At 36.2% G+C, this 21,998-nt stretch overlaps 1 protein-coding gene across 1 annotated transcript in view; it reads right to left on the reverse strand.

The window, feature by feature from the left end:
- The window catches only part of LOC150098780 (GATA zinc finger domain-containing protein 1), a 58,737-nt gene that overhangs the window by 15,494 nt on the left and 21,245 nt on the right, over window positions 1–21,998 (reverse strand). The gene's annotated exons all lie outside the window — the stretch shown is intronic.

Below are 21,998 nucleotides of genomic sequence, written 5' to 3' on the forward strand. Positions count from 1 at the left end.
GGCATCTGTAGATGCCCAGTGAACACAGACACATAGTATCCCCCAGAAAAGGCAGTTGACAACCAAAAAAAAAAAAAAAAAAATACAGAAAAGCTATTGGAGATCTAAACAGCAGATTATCTACTTCCATATTTAATTTGCTGCCTTCGCTAAAAAATTATGCCTCAATAGCTAAAATGTTTCAGTTATTCTGTAGGTTTTTCAGGATGCAGATGATGTTTTCAATGTTTTTGCCTATTTTCATAGTCTGTCTTTCTATTGCTGATTCTAATACTGAATTTATTATTATTATTAAGAGAGACTTCCAGGAAGTCAGGAACTAATCAAGGGAGGCATACTATTTGCACCAATTGTTATTAAATTAGATTAGGGAATCCTGTAGATTTTTAATGGATTTGTTTAGGAATACATCTGCTTAAAAAGCCGAGATGAATATATCCAATTTTGGTATCAGGTTTAATACCACTTCATAATGCAATCCATATAGATGATGAACAACAGCAATGTGCACCCTTCTTAATTAAGAGTCACTATCCAGTGATGAGACCTCAAATAAAGGTCGAAACCAGTCTGGGTAGTGACCCTTCCCATAAAGTATAGCATTATACATGTCCATAAGGATATGTGCTTTGCATTATGGTATACCAAGGCAAGTGATGTGGTCATTGGCTTCTATATACAAGTTGCTCAGTCTTGAAATTACTTCAGGCGCAAACGTTGTTTGCTTACACTTAGATAAAGGATTCAACCAAGAATATAATTTCTTGGCATCTTTAATTTATAGTATAACCAAGTGGAAAAACTTCCAACATCTATCTCTAATAATAAGGTGTGACACCTTTTGGCTACCTGTATATGGAAATATGACTCCAAAAAGGCATCACATCTTGGTCTGGCTCCCACTGATGAGACCTCAATAAAGGTCGAAACCATTCTGGGTAGCGACCCTTCCCATAATGCATAGCATTATACATGTCCGTAAGACTATATGCTTTGCATTATGGGATACCAAAGCAAGTGATGTGAAGTCATTAGCTTCTATATATGAGTTGCCCAGTCCTGAAATTACTTCAGGTGCAAACGTTTGCTTACACTTAGATAAATGATTAAACCAAGAATACAATTTATTGGCATCTTTAATTTATAAAAACAGACTGTGTTACACAAAATAATGTTTACACCACATAACTGCATTTTTAACAGCAGTTCTTATCATATATCATTCGGTACCCTGTCATATGTCTTTTGTAGATCAACAAAACCTAAATACAGATCTTTGTTATATTCCCATAATGATACAACTGTTTATCTTAAAGTAGAAATCGGATCTGAACCACCCCTATTTAGACTTACCCAGCTTGTTCTTCATTTCTACATAAATTGTAGAAATGAAGAACATAGTTTTCGTTTTATGAAGGGGCTGTGATAATGATCACAGCCCCTTCTCAAGTATGCTTGCATAAATCAAACCTAGAACACTTAGTAGGAAAATTCTAATTCTCACATTCAGGTACTATGAAGGGTACTATGAGAGATCTACATTCAATCTGCAATTTGACCCTGGACCAGGTCATCTGAATTATACAGTCATCATCATTCTAAGGGAGAGTCCTCTATGAAGAGTTTCCTCCTTCCAAGTCATCCTATTTTCAGCTTTCCTCTTCAGTAGTTTATAACCTTTTCCAATTAATTTAAATACCTACTCTAAGAATGTATGAGGGGAGACCTGGAAAGTTCTGATAAACACCTAGAACAAAAATGATATTAAAGCAATTGATATAACCACAAGAAAAAACATACTTATATCTTATATCCTCATATGAGGATATAAGAACATAAGTTACATTCATAACTTTGCTACTAGTATGTTCTTTCTTGTGGTTATATCAATTGCTTTAATATCATTTTTGTTCTAGGTGTTTATCAGAACTTTCCAGCCTTACCATATATTTCAGCTGTCCTGTTCTTTTCTCTGGTATATTCCCTTCAATAAGTTTATAATCCATTTGTTATGTGTCCCAGGAATTTTAGCTTTCTTTTTGCGATGGTCTTCTTCAATACTCAGCTCTCTTATTATATGCAAGACTTCTTAGTTAGTTTTTCTTTCTCTCCAATTTATTCCTGGCAATACTCTTCAACAGTACATTTCATTTCAATTCTTTTGAAGTCTTCTGCCATTATAGTCCAATCTCACATCCATATAAGAATATGCTCCAAATAGATGTTTTACTAAATTTTTTCCATGAAGAATTCTTTTTCTTCTTTGAAAGAATTGCCAAAGTAATTCTTCATTGAATTTCCAACTTACATCTTCTGTCTTGTTGAATAGTTCATCCAAGATATATGAAAAATTTTACTTGTTCATTATTTTTACCTCCAATCACTATTTTGTCTATCTTATTTTGTTCCTTTAAACCTGCCACCACTATTTTAGTTTTTACTGCATTTAAGTCCATAATGAGGTAAAACATTCTAGATAATATTTCTTTTAAATACTGTTGATTCTCAGCTAATATAGCTATATCATCAGCTAAGCGTATCATATGTATCTGCACTCCACCTACAGCCCCATTCATTCCTTTTATTTATTTCATTGCATTCTCTATATATACTTAGCTGATGATATAGCTATATTATTTTCTGGCTGGTATACAATTTTTGAATTAGCTTTCTATCTGTCCAGTCTCTTCCAATTTCCTTCATTATTTGAAAAAGCTTATTCCATTGCAGAAGAGCCTCCATTAAGTATAGACAAAGTCTTTGGTCGGAAAGACCTGGGTTCAATTCCTGTCCGTGACGTGAGAAACCTTTATCTGGTCTCATTCGGAGGTTAGTAGTTTTTTTTATCCAGAAACTTGGGTTTTTTTGTCCCTCGGAACAGGCAAACTGGCCTGAATAAACATACACGGATTTACACGGCCATGAATACTTATGACAATATGTGGAAGAGATCGGGTCCTCCCCATGTTGTTATGCCCATAGTCAACCATGAGTCACATCATGGTAGCCAACCTCCTGGATAGGAGATGACATATAAATGGGAATTTTATTGTAGATTATCAAATGCCTTTTCTAAATCTATAAAAGCAATGATGTAGCTTTATTTACTTCACGCTTTCACTCTATTATTATTCTTATTATAGCATTGCTTCTCTATTTCCTTTATCATTCTGGAAACCAAAACTGATCATCTAAATAACATTCAATTTTTGATTTTATTCTATGCTTCACTATATTTAGTATAGTTTTTGAGACATGACTGAGTAAATTTAATGTTTGATAATTTTTAGTCTGTTGCATTCTCTTTCTTGTGTATTGTTACCATCAAACTTTATATTGTCTCTGAACTTATGGTTCATGTTGCTCCTTTTGTATTCTTTGATATAAAGAGATAAGCAAAGTTTTTATGTTATGAGCACCCTTGGATCAGAACATGTTTTTATTCAACTCTTTTTAAAATTAAAAATTTAATGAAATTATCACATATAATGTTATTGCCTGTACCTTTCAATAACGATCTTTGAAATTTGGTGTGGAGATTGTGGATGGTAATGAATAAATATGATAATAGTAAGATGGAATAGTAGTAGTAGTAGAATTGTAAGATGGAGCTCCACTGAATGTCCACTGTCCCTACATTACTTCTGAGGTTTGGCAGCTCCCCAACAACAAAAAAACCTTAAACCAATCATATATAAATACCTTAAAAGCATCAATACAGCCTACATAATGTGCACTATGAAATTTCATTCTTTTATTCTGATGACTGCTTTCCCAGAACAGCCTTACTTCATCCTGTAAATCGATTTCATCTTTTATTATATATTTTTATATTTTACTTTCTAGGCCTTCATATTGATTTTTTCTTATCCTTTACAGTTTTTAAGTATTAGATTTTAATTTTTTTTTTTTTTTTTCATTTTTAAATTTTACAAGTTTTACAGTATGTTTACTATTAATGTAACGTATTCATTATCAATTTTATTCTCATCTTTTAATAGTATCCTATTATTTTTACAATTTAAACTCTTATTCAAATCTAAATTTTAAAATTTAATGGAGCTGATGATCATTTCATTCAATTTTTAATTTAAAAAGAGTTGCAGTTAAAAAGAAATGTTCAGATCCAAGGGTGCTCCATAACATAAAAGCTTTGCTTATCTCTTTATATCAAAGTTATCAAACTTTCATTAAACTGTCCCTTTGATAGATTAGCCTAATCCCGTTAAACAAGGCTTCTTGTGTTGCATATCCCAGATTTTTCAGAATTTCAGGAAGTATTTCATCTGTTCCTACAGTTTTCCAGTTGGGTAATTCATTAATCGCTCTTTTAATTTCTTCATGTAGCAAGCACTTTGCAAGAGTATATCATCCAGGTGGTGACATTGCAGGAATGAATGAACCAATAGATTATACGGGAATTATGGTGAATGAAGTGGAGGTGAATAGTCTATTGCAAAACCTCAATGTCAATACTTCTGTGGGATTGGATGGTATACCAGCTCGTGTCGTACGTGAAGCGGCTAAAGAACTGTCAGTGCCCTTGACCATATTGTTTAATCTGAGTCTCTGGTCTGGGTTAGTCCCGAGTGAGTGGAAAGAGGGGAAAATAGTTTCACTGCATAAAGGAGGATCCAAGACTGCTGTTGTAAATTACCGACCGATTAGCATATCAGGAATCGTTGTCAAGGTCTTGGAGAAATTAGTCAAGAGAAAAATACAGGATTGGATAGATGAAAATGGGATACTATATGGGGGACAACATGGTTTAGTGAAGGGTAGATCATGACTCAGTAACTTGCTCACGTTTCATAACACAGTGACAGCTGAACTGGATAAGAGTAATGGGTTTACAGTGATTCTACTGGACCTTGCTAAGTCTTTTGACAGGATACCACATGGAATTCTAATCAGTAAACTGCAGCATATGGGGATGGATATAGGGTTGGTGAGATGGATAGAAGAGTGGTTGATGGAGAGATATCAGAGAGTGGTTTATTCAGGAGTAGAGTCCAAAAGACGGCCTGTGACTAGTGGTGTGCCGCAGGGGTCTATTCTTGGACCACTACTTTTCAATTTGTTCATTAACGATATAGGAAAGGATCTGAGAGGAAGTGTTCACTTGTTTGCTGATGATGCAAAGTTGGGTAGAGCAATAGTGAGTGCACAGGATGTCAAAATTTTGCAAGATGATTTGGATAAATTGGAGGTCTGGGCTAAGGAGAATGGATGTCAATTTAATGTGGCAAAGTGTAAGGTTATGCATTTTGGGGTGAAAAGATTAGCAGCAATATATCACATTGGTGGAACCGTACTCCAGGAAATTGATGAGGCCAGGGATTTGGGAGTGTTGGGACTGTAGAAGGAAAGAGGCCACGAGGCAGACCAAGAATTTCATATATAAATAACATAATGATGCTAACTGGCGCTAAGAGTTTATGAAGAGATAAAAAGGAAGTCGCATGACAGGATGTTGTGATGTGCTGCTATATTTACCAAATTTCGGATTGATGCACCAAAGAAGAGGTGGATAGGGAGTTGAAGTTTACGGGACAGATTGCAAAAGTGGCTAAATCAGCTCATCAAATCACTTGGTTGCTGAAAAATACTTTAACAAGCAGAGACAAACAAGATATTGTTCCTCTGTATCGATAAGACCCCATCTAGACTACTGTGCCCAGATATGGGTGCCAGGGTTTCTTCTTGATGGGGAGGAGGTGGAGAGGATCCAGAGACGAGTGACCAAGATGATAGCAGGTGTGTGTGTGTGTGGAATGAACCTTATGAAAACAGGTTGAAGATTTGTGGATTGCAGAAATTGGTTTGATAGGCAGAAAAGGGGTGATATGATTGAGACATTCAAATTACTGAAGGGTTTCTATAAGATTAATTCAGAAGATATTTTTTAGAATAGGACTGGTAGTGGGAGGACTAGGGGCTATACATGAAAGCTGGGAAAGAATGTGGTTAGCAAGGGTGTTAGAGCTAGGTTTTTTACTTTGAGAGTGGTGAATGAGTGGAATAAGTTGCCAGAGTCTGTTGTGGATGCCATGAATGTGAATGAGTTCAAGGTGAGGTATGATAGATGCTATATGAATGTTGAATAGTTGTTCTTGACATGATGTTAGGGCCTCCCTCAATGAGTAAGTCGACTCCCTGGAGTTGCCTGTAATAATAATAATATACTACCTCTGGTCGACGACTTTCTTTTTCAACTTCACATTCTCTTTCGATAATTTCACTCTTCATATATTCTCAGCAACATAAGTTTTCAAGATATTCCTTCCATCTCTCTCTCTGCTTTTTTCTCTTTGTGCATCATCATCATCATCATCGTCAAATTCCTGCCATGTACCTTCAAGGGGTGTACAGGATATGATAGTACTACATGAAAAATTTACATCATTACTAACTTCCTATGTACAATTTTCCTCCAAATCAGTCTGTTACTTGTCAAGACTCCAACATTATCAGATCTTATATTTTTATCGTCTAAGGCACTTTGTACCGTATCAATTAACCTATATCTTGGTCTTCCTCTTGGTCGTTTTCCTACCAACCTGGCATAAAACACTTGTTTTGCTAATCTTTCCTTGCCCATTCTATTTAAGTGACCATACCACCTAAGATTAGCTCTGCTAACGCATTCCTGGATGCTGACAATGTCAAGTTCTTTCCTAATATCCTCGTTTTTAATATGATATTGCCATTGATGCCATCTGTTCACACCTCTAATCTATCTCGGGACTCTCATATCTGCAGTCTCTAGTCTTTGGTCAAGTGTTTTACTTCTGACCCAGCTCTAAGATCCATAAGTTAAAACGGGATTGAACACTGTCTTGTATACAGCTAATTTAGTGTTCCGACTAATTTCTCTCTTATTTCATATGAATTTATTCAATTGACTTCCTACCATACCAGCTTTGTTGATTCTGTTATCTAAAAATCATGCCCAAGTAGCTGAAATGCTTTACTTGTTCTACAGGTTCTCTGTTCACAACGCAGTTGACATTTTCAACGATTCTACCTGTTTTCATTGTCTTTGTCTTTTTATTGCTGACCTTCATACCATATCTATTACAACAGTTATTCAATTTAGTCAGGGAATCTTGCAGACTTGTAGAGGATTTATTTAGAAGTATAACATCGTTCCGCATAAAGCAAAGAGCTGATATTAACATCTCCAATTTTGATATCATGTTTAATAACACTTTCCTTCATAATGTGATCCATATAGATAATGAATAACAGAGGGGATAATGTACATCCTTGTCTCACACCAGATTTAACATTAAACCATCATCCTGTACTTCCTTCAATTCTAACTGCTGACTTACAACTCAAATAAAGACTAAGTATTGTTTGATATAATGCCCCATTGACACCATATAACTGTAGCGTATTGAATAGCTTCTCTCTTGGCACCTTGTCATATGCCTTTTCCAGATCGAAAAAACTTAAATATAGATCTTTGTTATATTCCCATGCTTTCTCAACTATTTGTCATAAAGTGAAGATCTGATCCTGACAGCCTCTATTTGGCCTGAATCCAGCTTGTTCTTCACCAACTTTTCTTCCAAAATTCTTCCCAACTGTTTCTCAAGTATACTTGCATAAATCTTGTCAGGAACACTCAGTAGGGAAATACCTCTGTAATTCTCACATTCAGTTTTATTTCCCTTTTTATTATATGGGTACTATGAGAGCTCTACTCCAATCGTTGGGAATTCGTCCCTGTGTCCAAGCCTTCTGAACTATGCAGTCCAGCCACTGTAAGACTTTTATACCACCACACTTCAGTATTTCTGGTCGAACATCATCTACTCCTGCTGCCTTTCCACATTTCAAGCCTTTAATGGCTTTTTCTACTTCAAGTATGGATATGTATTCCTGACTGAATGCCTGTTGAGTGTTTTTAACCACTGTGCTATCACTGCTTGTTTCATTTAGCAATTTTTTGAAGTAATTACTCCATACTTCAAGGATATCATTTTCTCCAATTTTCATGTCACCTTTATCATCTCTAACTCCTTTTACAGTACTCTTTCCTCCATTTCTAAGCTTCTTCAACAACCACCAGAATATTTTGCCACCTTCTTGATATTTATTTTCTATGTTCTTGCTAAAGTTCTCCCATGAGTTTTGTTTAGCTAGTTTTACACAGTGTTTCGCTTTCTTACATTTGTCTCTGTATTCTCTAAGAGCACAAGCTGACTTATTTGCCAGGAACTTTTGATATGCTTTCTTCTATTGCTAAATGAAAGAAGCAGTGATGACAGCACAGTCATAAAAAACACTGACCGGGCATGCAGTCAGGAATACATATCCATACTTGAAGTAGAAAAAGCCATGAGAGGCTTGAAATGTGGAAAGGTAGTAGATGATATTCGACCAGAAATGCTGAAGTATGGTGGTATAAGAGTCTTACAGTGGCTGCACTGCATAGTTCAGAAAGCCTGGACAGAGGGAAAAATTCTCGATGATTGGAGTAGAGCTCTCATAGTACCCATATATAAAAATGGAAATAAAACTGAATGTGAGAATTACAGAGGTATATCCCTACTTAGTGTTCCTGACAAGATCTATGCAAGTATACTTGAGAAATGGTTGAGAAGAATTGTGGAAGAAAAGCAAGGTGAAGAACAAGCTGGATTCAGGCCAAATAGAGGCTGTGTAGGATCAGATCTGCACTTTACGTCAAATAGTCAAGAAAGCATGGGAATATAACAAAGATCTGTATTTAAGTTTTGTCGATTTGGAAAAGGCATATGACAAGGTGCCAAGAGAGAAGCTATTCAATACGCTACAGTTATATGGTGTCAATGAGGCATTATATCAAGCAATACTTAGTCTTTGAGTTTTAAGTCAGCAGTTAGAATTGAAGGAAGTACAGGATGATGGTTTAATGTTAAATCTGGTGTGAGACAAGGATGTACATTATCCCCTCTGTTATTCATTATCTATATGGATCACATTATGAAGGAAAGTGGTATTAAACATGATATCAAAATTGGAGATGTTAATGTCAACTCTTTGCTTTATGCGGATGATGTTATACTTCTAAATAAATCCGCTACAAGTCTGCAAGATTCTCTGACTAAATTGAATAACTGTTTTAATAGATATGGTATGAAGGTCAGCAATAAAAAGACAACGACAACTAAAATAGGCAGAATCATTGAAAATGTCAACTGTGTTGTGAATGGAGAACCTGTGGAACAAGTAAAAGATTTCAGCTACTTAGGCACAATTTTTAGTGAAGATGGTAAATTAAATATAGAAATAGACAACAGAATCAGCAAAGCTGGTATGATGGGAACTCAATTGAACAAATTTATATGGAATAAGAAAGAAATTAGTTCGGAACACTAAATTAGCTATATACAAGACAGTGTTCAAACCAGTTTTAATTATGGATTTGAGAGCTGGGTCAGAAGTAAAACACTTGGCCAAAGACTAGAGACTGCAGATATGAGAGTCCTGAGAAAGATTATAGGCATAAACAAATGGCACCAATGGCAATATCATATTAAAAACGAGGATATTAGGAAAGAACTTGACATTGTCAGCATCTAGGAATGCGTTAGCAGAGCTAATCTCAAGTGGTATGGTCACTTAAACAGAATGGGTGAAGAAAGATTAGCAAAACAAGTGTTCTCTGCCAGGTTGGCAGCAAAACGACCCAGAGGAAAACCAAGATATAGGTGGATTGATACGGTACAAAGTGCCTTAGACGATAGAAATATAAGATCTGATAATGTTGGAGTCTTGACAAGTAACAGACTGATTTGGAGGAAAATTGTAGATAGGACGTTAGTAATGATGTAATTTTTTTCATGTAGTACTATCATATCCTGTACACCCCTTGAAGGTACATGGCAGGAATTTGATGATGATGATTCTTCTTTTCCTTAGCTGCCTCTTTAACTTCCTGTGTTCACCATGGAGTTCCGATTTTTCTATCCTTGCAGACAACTGCACCACATGCCTCTCTGGCTGAATCAATCAGTGTTTTCTCCAAGGCTTGCCACTGAATCTCCAAGGTTTGGTTGCTGCTCACAAACTCTTTCATTTTTTCTTCAATAATCTTTGTGTATTTTAGTCTACAGTTCACATTTGAGAGCTGCTCAACTTTTGTTCGCTTTAAAACTTTCTTACATGTTATTCTTTTCAATATGAAATTCAATTTTATCCCACTCAAGACTAAGTAGTGATCACTTCCAATTTCAAATCCTCTGTACACTCTGGTGTCCTGCACTAGGGAGAAAACATCACTATCAACAATAACATAGTCAATGAGACTTTTCTTATTCCTTGCCTCTTCTCTCATTGTGAATTTGTGCACATTTTTATGTTGGAACATGGTGTTAGTAATAACAGGTCCATGTCCTGAGCAGAAATCCAACAGGTATTTGCCATTATTATTAGCTTTGCTCTTTTCTCCACATTTTCCCTATATATTTTTGTATGTCTGACAATCATTTGCTACTCTGCTATTTAGATCCCCAACAAGGACCAACTTTTCCTTTTTCATTGTGTCAGCTGCTTTTTCTAAATCCTCAAAAAATTCCTCTGCTTCTACCTTAGTAGGACCTTCTGTGGGACCATAGGCACAAATAAGTCTCACTGTCCTGTTTCCCATTCTCATATTTTTGCCCACATCACTCTACTTGAGATTGCCTGCCATTCAAGAAGATTAGTCTCATATTTAGTGTTGAATTCAATGGCTACTCCTTCTTTTCCTTGATTGTCATTGCCTGAATATAACATTTTGTATTTATTGCTCAGAAAGATCTCACCAGTTTTTGTCTTTTTTGTTATGTCAATCTGGTACTTATCTAATTCCTCAGCTAGCTCCATTTCTTTGCCATTCAGGCTTCTTATCTTATATTGATACCGATCATAACTCTGGTGATGTTGAGCTGGGATGTGTTCAGTAAGTAATTTTCCTTTTTTGTCTCATAGAACTTTACTTTTTGTTTTGGGATTGCAGGTGTGCGCAGCAAGTATTCAATATGCCTTGTCAGCTCGTCCTCCTGTATTTAATTTATATTCAACTTCTTTACATATTTCTTCTATCCAGTTATCCTTTGCTTTTTTTGCAGTCTTGTTTAATCTTGTTCCTTAGTCTTTGATACTGTTTCTTGCATTCTACAATCTTTGTTTTTCTTGCTTTATTTCATTCTTCTATTAACTCAAGTATCGCATTTGTAAAGTAAGACTTCTACAGTTGTAATTTTTTTTAAATCCTGAGACTTTGTCTGCTGATCTTTTAGTCATTAAAAGTATTATAAATATGGAGGAAAACTTATTTAAAAACTTTATTAATGTCGAATTTTTGCATAAAGTATCATAGGCATCATCAGTACAAGATAACAGAATGGCAATTAAATAATAACAGACAATTCTAAAAAGTGCCACCTGAGTAGCTAATGTAAGATAACTACAAAAATTCAATAATATCCTAAGTTATTTTTAAAAAAAAAAAAATATATATATATATATATATATATATATATATTTACTGTAAAACCCCTTTTTTACACTTTTCAGGGGACTGATGGGAAAAAAAAAAGTGTAAATAGCAGGAAATGTAAAAAAAAACCTTAAAAAAGGCTAAAAGATGACTTACTGCTAGTATGAGACGACATACTCGATTACAAAATTTAATAACTGAAAATAAATGAATTTACAATTACTTACATTTATCTATTAAAAATAATAATCTTTAGTTGATTGTTTTTGCATTTTTTTTTTTTTTTTTTTGATAGACCCGAGGAATGGAGAGAGGGTACTCTTGTCCCCATCTACAAGGGTAAAGGGGATGCACAAGACTGTAAAAATTACAGAGGAATAAAGTTGATGTCCCACACAATGAAAATCCTAGAAAGGGTTCTTGATGGTAGATTGAGGAAGGAGGTGGAGATTGCAAAGGAACAATTTGGCTTCATGCCTGGTAGATCAACAACAGATGCTATCTTTGGGTTACGGCAGATGATGGAAAAGTATCGAGAGAAACAAAGAGAGCTACATCTAGCATTTATTGATCTGGAGAAAGCATACGATAGAGTGCCAAGGCAAGAAGTCTGGAGGTGTCTGAGGGAGAAGACGGTGCCGGAGAAATATGTCAGGTTGTTGCAGGAAATGTACAGAAATGTGAAGACAAGTGTTCGGACCTGTCTGGGACAGACAGAAAGTTTTGAAGTAACAGTTGGCTTGCATCAAGGGTCAGCATTAAGTCTGTTTCTGTTTATTATTGTGATGGAGGTAGTAACAGAGGAGGTGAGAGAAGATGTGCCTTGAACAATGTTGTATGTAGATGACATCTTGCTGTGTGCAGACTCAAGAGAAGAAGCGGGAACTAAACTGGAAAGATGGAGAAAAGTACTGGAAGAGAGAGGTATGAGACTGAGCAGAAGTAAGACAGCAATATGTGTTGCACAGTGGGCAGCGGACAGGAGACAGATCTGGAGCTGGAAGGAAATGTCATCAGGAAGGTGAGAGACTTTAGATACTTAGCCGAAGAAGATGGAGGAGCTGAGAAGGAAGTGGAATGCAGGATTCAAGCGGGTTGGAGGAACTGGAGGGAGATGGCTGGAGTGTTATGCAATAAGAGGGTGCCAATCAATCCGAAAGGCAAAATCTATAGAACAGTAGTGAGGCCAGCTATGACGTATGCAATAGAAACTGTGGCCCTGAGGAAAAATAACATCAGCAGGATGGAAGTAGCAGAGACGAGAATGCTTAGGTGGATGTGCGGTGTGACCAGAAAGGATCGTCTGAGAAATGACTATGTCAGGGGAACAGTGAAAGTTACGAACTTAGGAGCGAAAATACAGGAGGCAAGGTTGAGATGGTTTGGTCATGTGATGAGGAGGGAGGACGAATATGTGGGAAGAAGGGTCATGCAGATGGATGTGCAAGGAAGGTGGAAGCGTCGGCGGCCAAAGAAGAGATGGAGGGAGCTGGTAGAAGAGGACTTGAGGATGAAGAACTTGGATGTGGTGACAGCCCAAGACAGGAAGGTGTGGAGGAGACTCATTATCAACAGTGACCCCACTTAAGTGGGAGAAGCTTCAGAAGAAGAAGTTTTTTTTTTTCTTTGACATAGTGCCAGATTGCTTTGCATTGAGTTCAATGCTTGACCTGTTTTTTACTATTGTATTCAAAGTGGACACAGAGAGTCCAAGATCTTTTGCTAAATGCACACATGTTCCAGCATGCCAATCTACACGTCGCAGAATTGCCATCTTTTCTTCTACCAAAATATATTTTCTGTCTTTTTTCTACATGTTACTAACATGGATAATCCAATACCGCAACTTGAAGGCAACTTTCACACGCTAAGTTACGTAGCAGAAAATCTGCGATATCAATTTGTACTGTGATTGAAAAATCATGGTATCGCTCATCACTACATTACTGCTGCAAGCGTGCAGGTCACAGTGATGGCGAAAACGAAACTACAGCCGAAAGCAATGCCATTTGGGAACAGAAATGTGCAATTTCTGCAGAAATCGATTTGAAAATCAGTATTACCACCCAAGGAAAAAAACACAAATCACGAGAAATAACCTCCACATCAAGTTGTTGGGATCAAATGGCGGGAAAACAATATATCGTAAGAATAGGCCTCAGGACAGAACCAACAGAAAATGACGTAAATGGCAGGAAAACGTAAATTGCGGGAACGTAAAAACGGGGTTTTACTGTATACACACACACACACACACAAAATAAAGTTAGGAAAGATTAGCAGATTTAAAAAGTACTATCTCCCACGTTAGCACAATGAAGTTTCACATTTCTTCATAAAGATGTTCTACGAGGAAAAGAATTTTATGAAGGACTCTTGTCGTGTTCCAACAAACTCGTGTTCAGCGTTGATACCATATTCCAATGGTCTATATCTTTCCCCCTTTATGGGAAATAGCACTTTTTAAATCTGCTAATCTATTCTTTCTTTTGTCTATGTATATATTTATATAATGTATGTTTTGAATAAATTAGAAAATTATTAACCCTTTTTCGTTATATTAGTTACTCAGGTGGCACTTTTTAGAATTATCTGTTATTGTTTAATTGATCTGTAATCTTGTACTGACAAGGCCTAATACTTAGACAAAAATTCTATGTTAATCAAGTTTTTAACTTGAGTTTTTCTCTGTTTTTATAATTCTTTTAATTATGCCAACTCATGATAGTTCATTATTGAAACAAATCTTTTAGTTATTTTCTTGATGACCAATCCAGTCTTTTTTTTCACAGTTCTTCTCAAACATGCAACCTGTTTCTTTTTAAATTCATTTTTTATACCAAAGTCTTTCAATAGTTCAATATTCCTTATTCAAAATTAAGTGGATATTGAATACCACATTATTTCTTAGCCGAATAAGAAACTCAAAGATAGGAAATCTAATCTATCTAAGAGTTTCATGCCGAATACAGAAAACTATAAAGTTCGGCGAGTCCAAGCGTAAGCTAACACCTGGTAGTGCAATGCTAGGGTGACTCGTAGTAAAGGTGGAGCAAGCTCTGATCACTGTTAGTATTTTCCCATAATGTAAAACACAGCTCCTAGGAGATGTATTACTGGTCTACATTATGAGAGAAGGTCACTACCCAGACCAGTTTCGACCTTTTTTGAGGTCTCATCAGTGAGTAGGTAGACCTAGATGTAATACGAAGTTTCAATAGTCAGAGCTTATTTCTTTACTGTACGAGTTGCCAAAAGGTACACAAATACAATTACTGAAAATAAGAGCCCAACAGGCTTCACTTCGGTGAAGTAAAATTATTCAAAATTAAGTGGATATTGAATACTACATTATTTCTTAACCGAATAAGGAACTCAAAGCTAGGAAATCTAATCTAAGAGTTTCATGTCAAATACAGAAAACTATAAAGTTCAGCGAGTCCAAGCGTGAGCCAACTCCTTGATCTGTGTTTTACATTATGTGAAAATACTAAGAACAGTGATTGGATCTTGCTCCACCTTTACTACAAATCGCCCTAGCATTGCACTTGGACTCGCCAAACTTTATAGTTTTCTGTATTCGGCATGAAACTCTTAGATTAGATTTCCTATCTTTGAATTTCTTATTCGGCTAAGAAATAATGTGGTATTCAATATCCACTTAATTTTAAATAATTTTACTTCGCCGAAGTGAAGCCTGCTGGGCTCTTATTTTTAGTAATTGTATTTGTGTATCTTTTGGCAACTCATACAGTAAAGAAATAAGCTCTGACTATTGAAACCTTAGTATTACATCTAGGTCTACCTACTCATTGATGAGATCTCAAAAAAGGTCGAAACCGGTCTGGATAGTGACCTTCTCTCATAATGTAGAACAGTAATACATCTCCTAGAAGCTGTGTTTTACATTATGGGAAAATACTAAGAACAGTGATCGAAGCTTGCTCCACCTTTACTAAGAGTCGCCCTAGCCTAAGACTCACCAAACTTTATAGTTTTCTATATTCGGCATGAAACTCTTAGATTAGATTTCCTATCTTTGAGTTTCTTATTCATCTAAGAAATAATGTAGTATTCAATGTGGTATTCAATACCCACTTAATTTTGAATAATTTTAATTCGCCGAAGTGAAGCCTGTTGGCTCTTATTTTCAGTAGTTCAATATTCCATTTTCTCCTCCTTATTCTATGTATTTTCTTAGTTTTATTTTAAAATTTGCAATAATGAGTGAGAGGTCACTATTTCAGCTCCTCAGTAGCTGTAGCATGACTAAAGTTGTTTTGTGTATCTCTCATCGACTAGTATGCAATCATCTTGATATCATGCAACATTTCTTGGTGACTTCCATGTATAGTATCATCGTTTTGGCATCAAAAAGCATATTAAACTATAAGGTCATGTTGTTTACAGAAATTTAACAATAGTTCTCCTCTTCCTGCCTAGCCCAAATCGTCCAGTTGCTTTATATTCATAGTCCTATCCAACCACTGTATTAAAGTCACTTATTATAATTAAATTATCTTTAACTGATATTATTAGTTCCTCTAGTTGTTCATGTGCCTCTTGTATCTAATGATCTTCCAAATTAGTTGTTAGCATGTATACTTGAAATTACGGCAAGATCCACTGGGGTTGCTGTTAAGGTTGCCATAATTATTCTGTCATTCGGGTGATAAGTATTTTATGCTTTCTTTCCTTAATAACAAACCCACACCATTTTTCTTTCCTCTGCTATAGATGATTCTGTAGTTTCATTTCCAGTAAATTGCCACTAACTTATAGAATTCCTACATCTCTTTTTCTTGCTTGTTCTTTCAGTTCTAACAACATTGTTGAAAATTTTTTCACTTGGTTATAAATTAAATTAAAGATGGGAAAGAAATTGCATTCTCGTTTGCTTACACTTTGATAAAGGAATTAAATAAGAATATAATTTCTTAGTATCTTTAATTTACTTTAAACATTGTTCTCACATTCCAAGTTCCAAGCCGCACTGGAATTTCTTGACATTTCTGATATACTTTTCCTCTTTTTATGTCCTATCCTACTCCCTCAGCCATATGGTGGTAGCTATATGCTACCATACTAGGGAGATGATTACAAGTATTCCCATTGCCTTCCTTGCCATAGTATATTTATGACTATAGCATGTGTGTTCATGGGACCAGTTTGCCTGTTTTGAGGGATGAAAATCCCACGTTACTGGAAGAAAAAAAACCTCTACCTCCATATGAGACCAGTTAACTCACCTTTAGTCAAAAGAGACCAGATAAAGGTTCCTCATGTCACAGACGGGAATCGAACCCAGGTCTTTCCAACCAAAGGGCTTTGTCTATACTGACTGAGCTACAGAGGCTTCTTCTCTTTATGTAACTTACTGTATTTCTTTTCATTTCTTCATTATTATTTTGCCAGAGGATTCTTAGCACCCCTGTCCCATTAAAGGGTTTGGAGTTTCCTCTTAATAGTAATGTGTGCGTGTGTGTGTGAGAGAGAGAGAGAATAATGCATTACTTTCCTCTTGCTTTCTACACTGCAGTTTGCACCATTTTGTAAGTAATAACATGATTGCTGCTGCTTGCTATTTTTTTTTTCCACAAACCTAGTAAGTAAGGGAGAGAATGCAGACTTTACTGTATGAGATGAAAAAAAAATAACAAAATAGGAAAGATTCACCCTAAGTCTGCTGTGAATACTCTAATAGCAATGGGGGGGGGGGGGAGGCAAGAAGAGAAGAAGGATAGCCAGAAAGAAAAGCAGGGACCAGTCTACAGTTAATATAACAGATGTATACTGCATGAAGAAAAGCATGGTCCAGCATTAATCCATTCCCATACTCACCGAAGTGAGCCCTTGAGGCTATATAGTGTAGCCACTATGAACTTTTATACCTTCATATTCAAGCATTTCCAATCAAATATTATCCATTCCAGCTGTATTTCCACATCTCATATTTTTTATGGCTTTGTCTACCTCAAGTACTGATATATACACTGCTTGGAAAGTAGTCAACAGAAACCATAGTGTGACAAACAAACAGCCATGGCATCCACCTTAATAAGATGTAGGACCTCCTTTCACTGTAATGACTGCAGCAATCCTACAGGGCATACTTTCCAAAAGCATACAATAGCTGTTATTGGAAACTGTAGATCATTCTAACTGTAGGCATGTAATGAGGTCCTCAACTGTTGTGGGGCAGACATCCCTTTGACTTCACCTGACACTCCAAGTTCATCCTACAGATGTTAAACAGGGTTGAGATCGGGTTTCTGTGGAGGCCAGTCAAGTGTGGTGAAGTTCATGTCCAAAAACCACACAGTTACAGCAGCAGCCTTATGACAAGGGCACTGTCTAGCTGAAAGAAACAATGGTCAATTCCGGTCAGTAAGTCTGGTCAGTCTGGACAATGTAAGAAGCATTACGTTGTCCAGAATGTTCAGATACTTCTCTGAGTTCAATGTTTGTGGCACCACAAAGAGAGATCTTAGGCTAAACCAGGAAAAACAGTATCATACCATCACACTGTCACCTCAGAATTTCATAGTTCAGGTTATGCACTGCTAAGAGACATTCGCTGGACCCATACCTATCCATCTGCTCAGTAGAGGGTGTAGTGTGATTTGTTGCTCCATAACATAACTTTCCAAACTTCCCACATCCCACTGTACACACTCTTGGCACCACTCAAGACAATGTTGTATGTTGGTTCAGGTAATGTGGAGCTTGCATATTGCACTCCTACCATGGAAATCCATGTTGTGATCAGATTTGAATGTTTTTGTGTAGATTCGTGTTTCAGTCGATGCCCAGAACACTGCATTCAACGTGTTGGCCAGCAAATGGCAGTTTTACATATTATCCTTCATAAGTACCCTATCGTCACATGAGTGTGATGGGTCATCCACTGTGGGTAGCACTTGCAGTTGACTTCCTGTGCTTCCATTTCAGTATGGTATCACTGTTTATTAACCTGGGATGGCCTAATTTGTCAACAATTTGCCAAACAAATAAGCTTGCAACATGGCATCTTATCACAATGCCTCTTTCAAACTGTCAGTTCCCTTCTCGCAGCTATTTCACCTGAACACAGTTGCATTGACTTGTGAGCAGTGGCACACTCAGGATTTAATCCTGGAGCACTCAAGATTTAATCTTGGGGGGGGGGGGAGGATTCAGTAGACGATTTGAGAATACACACTACGCATTGCATACACGCTATGACTGAGCATTTGCAGTGATCACCAGTACACGATACCCGTGATCTCCTCTGGCTCGGCATGGGCAAACGAGCGCCCAAGCACTACTTCATTCACCTTGCGTTCACAGCGGCTGTGATTCCCGAGTGCTATAGGGTATTTCCACTAATTCATAAGTAGCATAGAAATAGAAGACATGACACAACATAAATAAAAAAATGAATTTTAATTAGGAAAAGATTTTTGGAAATTTTTCTACTGTTTTTTTTTCCTTTTTCTTTTTTTTGGGGGGACCAGGGCCCCTTGGCCCCCTCCCTGGGTGGGACAATGCTTGGGAGTATCATATTCCTCCAATTTATACCAGCCACAAACACGACTCGTTACATGGCACAATGCACCTTGCCCATGAAAGGGAGGGGGGTGAGTGCACTGACTTCTTCCCGAGTACATATATATAGCATTCTTCCTGACTGTTTTCTCTCTAAATAATCTAAATTTCAATCTAAATAATGCAAAAAAAATTGGAGAAAAGGGAAAAGCCAAGAATAATTCCACAGACACCATATTCTGTAACTTATTGTTTCATTTAGCAATCTTTAAAAATAATCACTCAAAACATCTGGAATATCCTATCTTAAATTTTCACATCACTTTTATTATCTGATTCATTTTACAATACTCTCCCCACTTCCTGAGTCCACCATAGAGTTCTGATTTTTCTATCCTTGCAGACATGCCACATGCCTCTCTGGTTGACTCCATCAATGTTTTCTTCAAAGTCTGTCTGCCACTGAATCTCCAAACTTTGGTTCTTGTTTTCAGACTCTTTAATTTTCTCTTGAATAAGATTTGTATATTGTTCATTTCTGAAAGCAGCTAACTTTGATTCTTAACATTCTTTACATGCTTTTCTTCTCAATATGATATTTGATTTTATCCTTCTCAAAACTAAATGGTGATCACTTCCATGCTTACACGGTGATTCAAAGACATTATGAAAATTATGGAAACCTATTCTTTTACTCTACCGCGTTAGAGTAAAACTTTAGTTTAATATAAACTAAAATAGAAACTCAACGTTTCGACCTTCACATTAAGGTCATCATCTGGAGTGTGTATATATATATATATATATATATATATACAAAAAAAAAAAACAAGCAGCACTACATGGTGTGCTAAAGTTACTGATTAATCCAGTAGTACAGGTATCTCTCGATTAACGCAGTTAATTAATCCCTGGATGTTACCGCGTATATCAAAATCGCATTAATCAAATCTAATAATCAATGGTAAAAATTACAATTCATCCATGATCGATTACTGTATTAATAATTCGTAGGAGACTGCGTAGGAGGAATGACGTCATCATGCTCACGGCATGAGGCTTGCATGTTTTTGCATGGTAAATGTAACCCTGCAGAGCTCGTGGTGGTAGCATAGGTCTCGGTATATCTGATACATTCATTACTAGTATGTGCTACAATGCAATAAAACATAAAGAAAAAACGCTGCAAATATAATACATGATGGTACAAATTAAGTGGATATTGAATCCAACATTATTTCATAGCTGAATATAGAAACAAGAGTTTCGTGCCGAATATATAGAAACTAAAAGTTTCCGCAGATGCAAGCATAAGCAACCTTATGAGCAACTCGTAGTAAAGATGGAATAAGCTCCAGATCACTTTCCTTAATATTTTCCATAATGTAAAACACATCTCCTAGAGGACATGTATGATAAATAAGCCTTTGTCTCTCTATTTCTGAACAAAAAAAACTAAACCATACTATAATGACATCGGAGGTCGCGCTATCTCTCAGATACAATTTATTGTCAAATATCACAAAACTTTACATACCATGTAAACATGTTAAACCAAACCGACAGCAAAAAAGTGTGGAATATCACTCATAACATATGAATGCACAGCTACTCATGACCTCCAAGCTATACACTGAATTGTGTAAGAATATTCATATTAAACATTTTGCATATATCTGTCAGATCAGCTGCGAGCTCCGCAGAGTTAAAGGTGCGTTAATCAAAACTCTTGCCACGCATATCAAGGGACTGCCACAATTAATTTCGCCATGTTAATCAAATCCCGCATTAAGCAAGGGATACCTGTATACTCATGTCTGGAACCAGCATAAATAGGAATACAATTTGATTAGCTAAATTTCAAAAGTTAGCCTATCTCATTCATTTAGATATATAGAGGCAGATAGCTACTAAAGGGATAAATCATGAGAACTGGACATTAGATCAGTAGCCCTAGTCAGTTCTCCACATTCCTTAAAAGGCTATGTGGCAGTCTCATTCCCAGTTATTTAGCTTTGATCCAGAAGTGACACCATACATAAGTGTTGGGAAAATTTGGAGGAAAGGGAAAATCTAATAGTAATGATAAATACCTGTTAGATTTATGTTTGGGACCTGGAGTAATCATTACTAATGCCATGTTATAGCATACTTTTGTGCACACATATTCACCTAGAGAGAAGAAGACAAGAAATAAGAAAAGGTTTATTAGCTATGTTATTACTAATGGCAATATTTTCAAACTGGTTCAGGTCACAAGATATACAGAGAATTTGAAACAGGAAGTGATTGCATTTGATTGTGAGCAGGATGAAAGTGAATATCATCCTAAAAAGGAAACATACGTAAAAAACTATTAAAGAATGAAAGTTGAACAGCTTTCAGGTGACCTGTACACTTAGGTATGCAAATATTATTGGAGAAAAATGAAGGAGTTTGAAATCAAATCTTGCAGAATTGAAGAAAACACGAGAGATTTTGTCAGAAGAGCATGTGGTGAAGTTGCTTGCAAAGACAGAAAAATCTGAAAACTACCAAAAGTTTCTAGCAAGTAAGTTGGCATTTGTTCTGAGAGAATACACACAAAAATGCAAGAAACAAAAAATTTATAAAATTAGCTAAATTAAATCCATGAGAAGACTTTGGTAAGAATACATTTTGTCACCTTCCTGATATTTATCTTAAATATCAGGAAGGTGACAAAAATGTTCTGAGGCTACTGACAAAGCTTAGAAATGGAGGAAACAGTATTATAAAGGAATCAGAAATGTTAAAGGTAACATGAAAACTGAAGAAAAAGCCATATTATGACAAGGTGCCAAGAGAAAAAGTTGTTCAAAATGCTTCAATTATATGATGCAAATGAGGCATTTTATTGAATGATAGTCTATATTTGAGTAGTTGGTGAACAGTTAAAATTGAAGGAGCTATAGAAAGATGTTTAATGTAAAATCAGGTGTGAGACAACGACGCACATTATCTTTATTGTTATCTG

The sequence above is a fragment of the Typopeltis vanoorti genome, chromosome 15 (genome assembly GCF_054136105.1).
Source record: "Typopeltis vanoorti isolate ZY-2024b chromosome 15, IOZ_Tvanoo_1.0, whole genome shotgun sequence".
Lineage (NCBI taxonomy): Eukaryota > Metazoa > Arthropoda > Arachnida > Uropygi > Thelyphonidae > Typopeltis > Typopeltis vanoorti.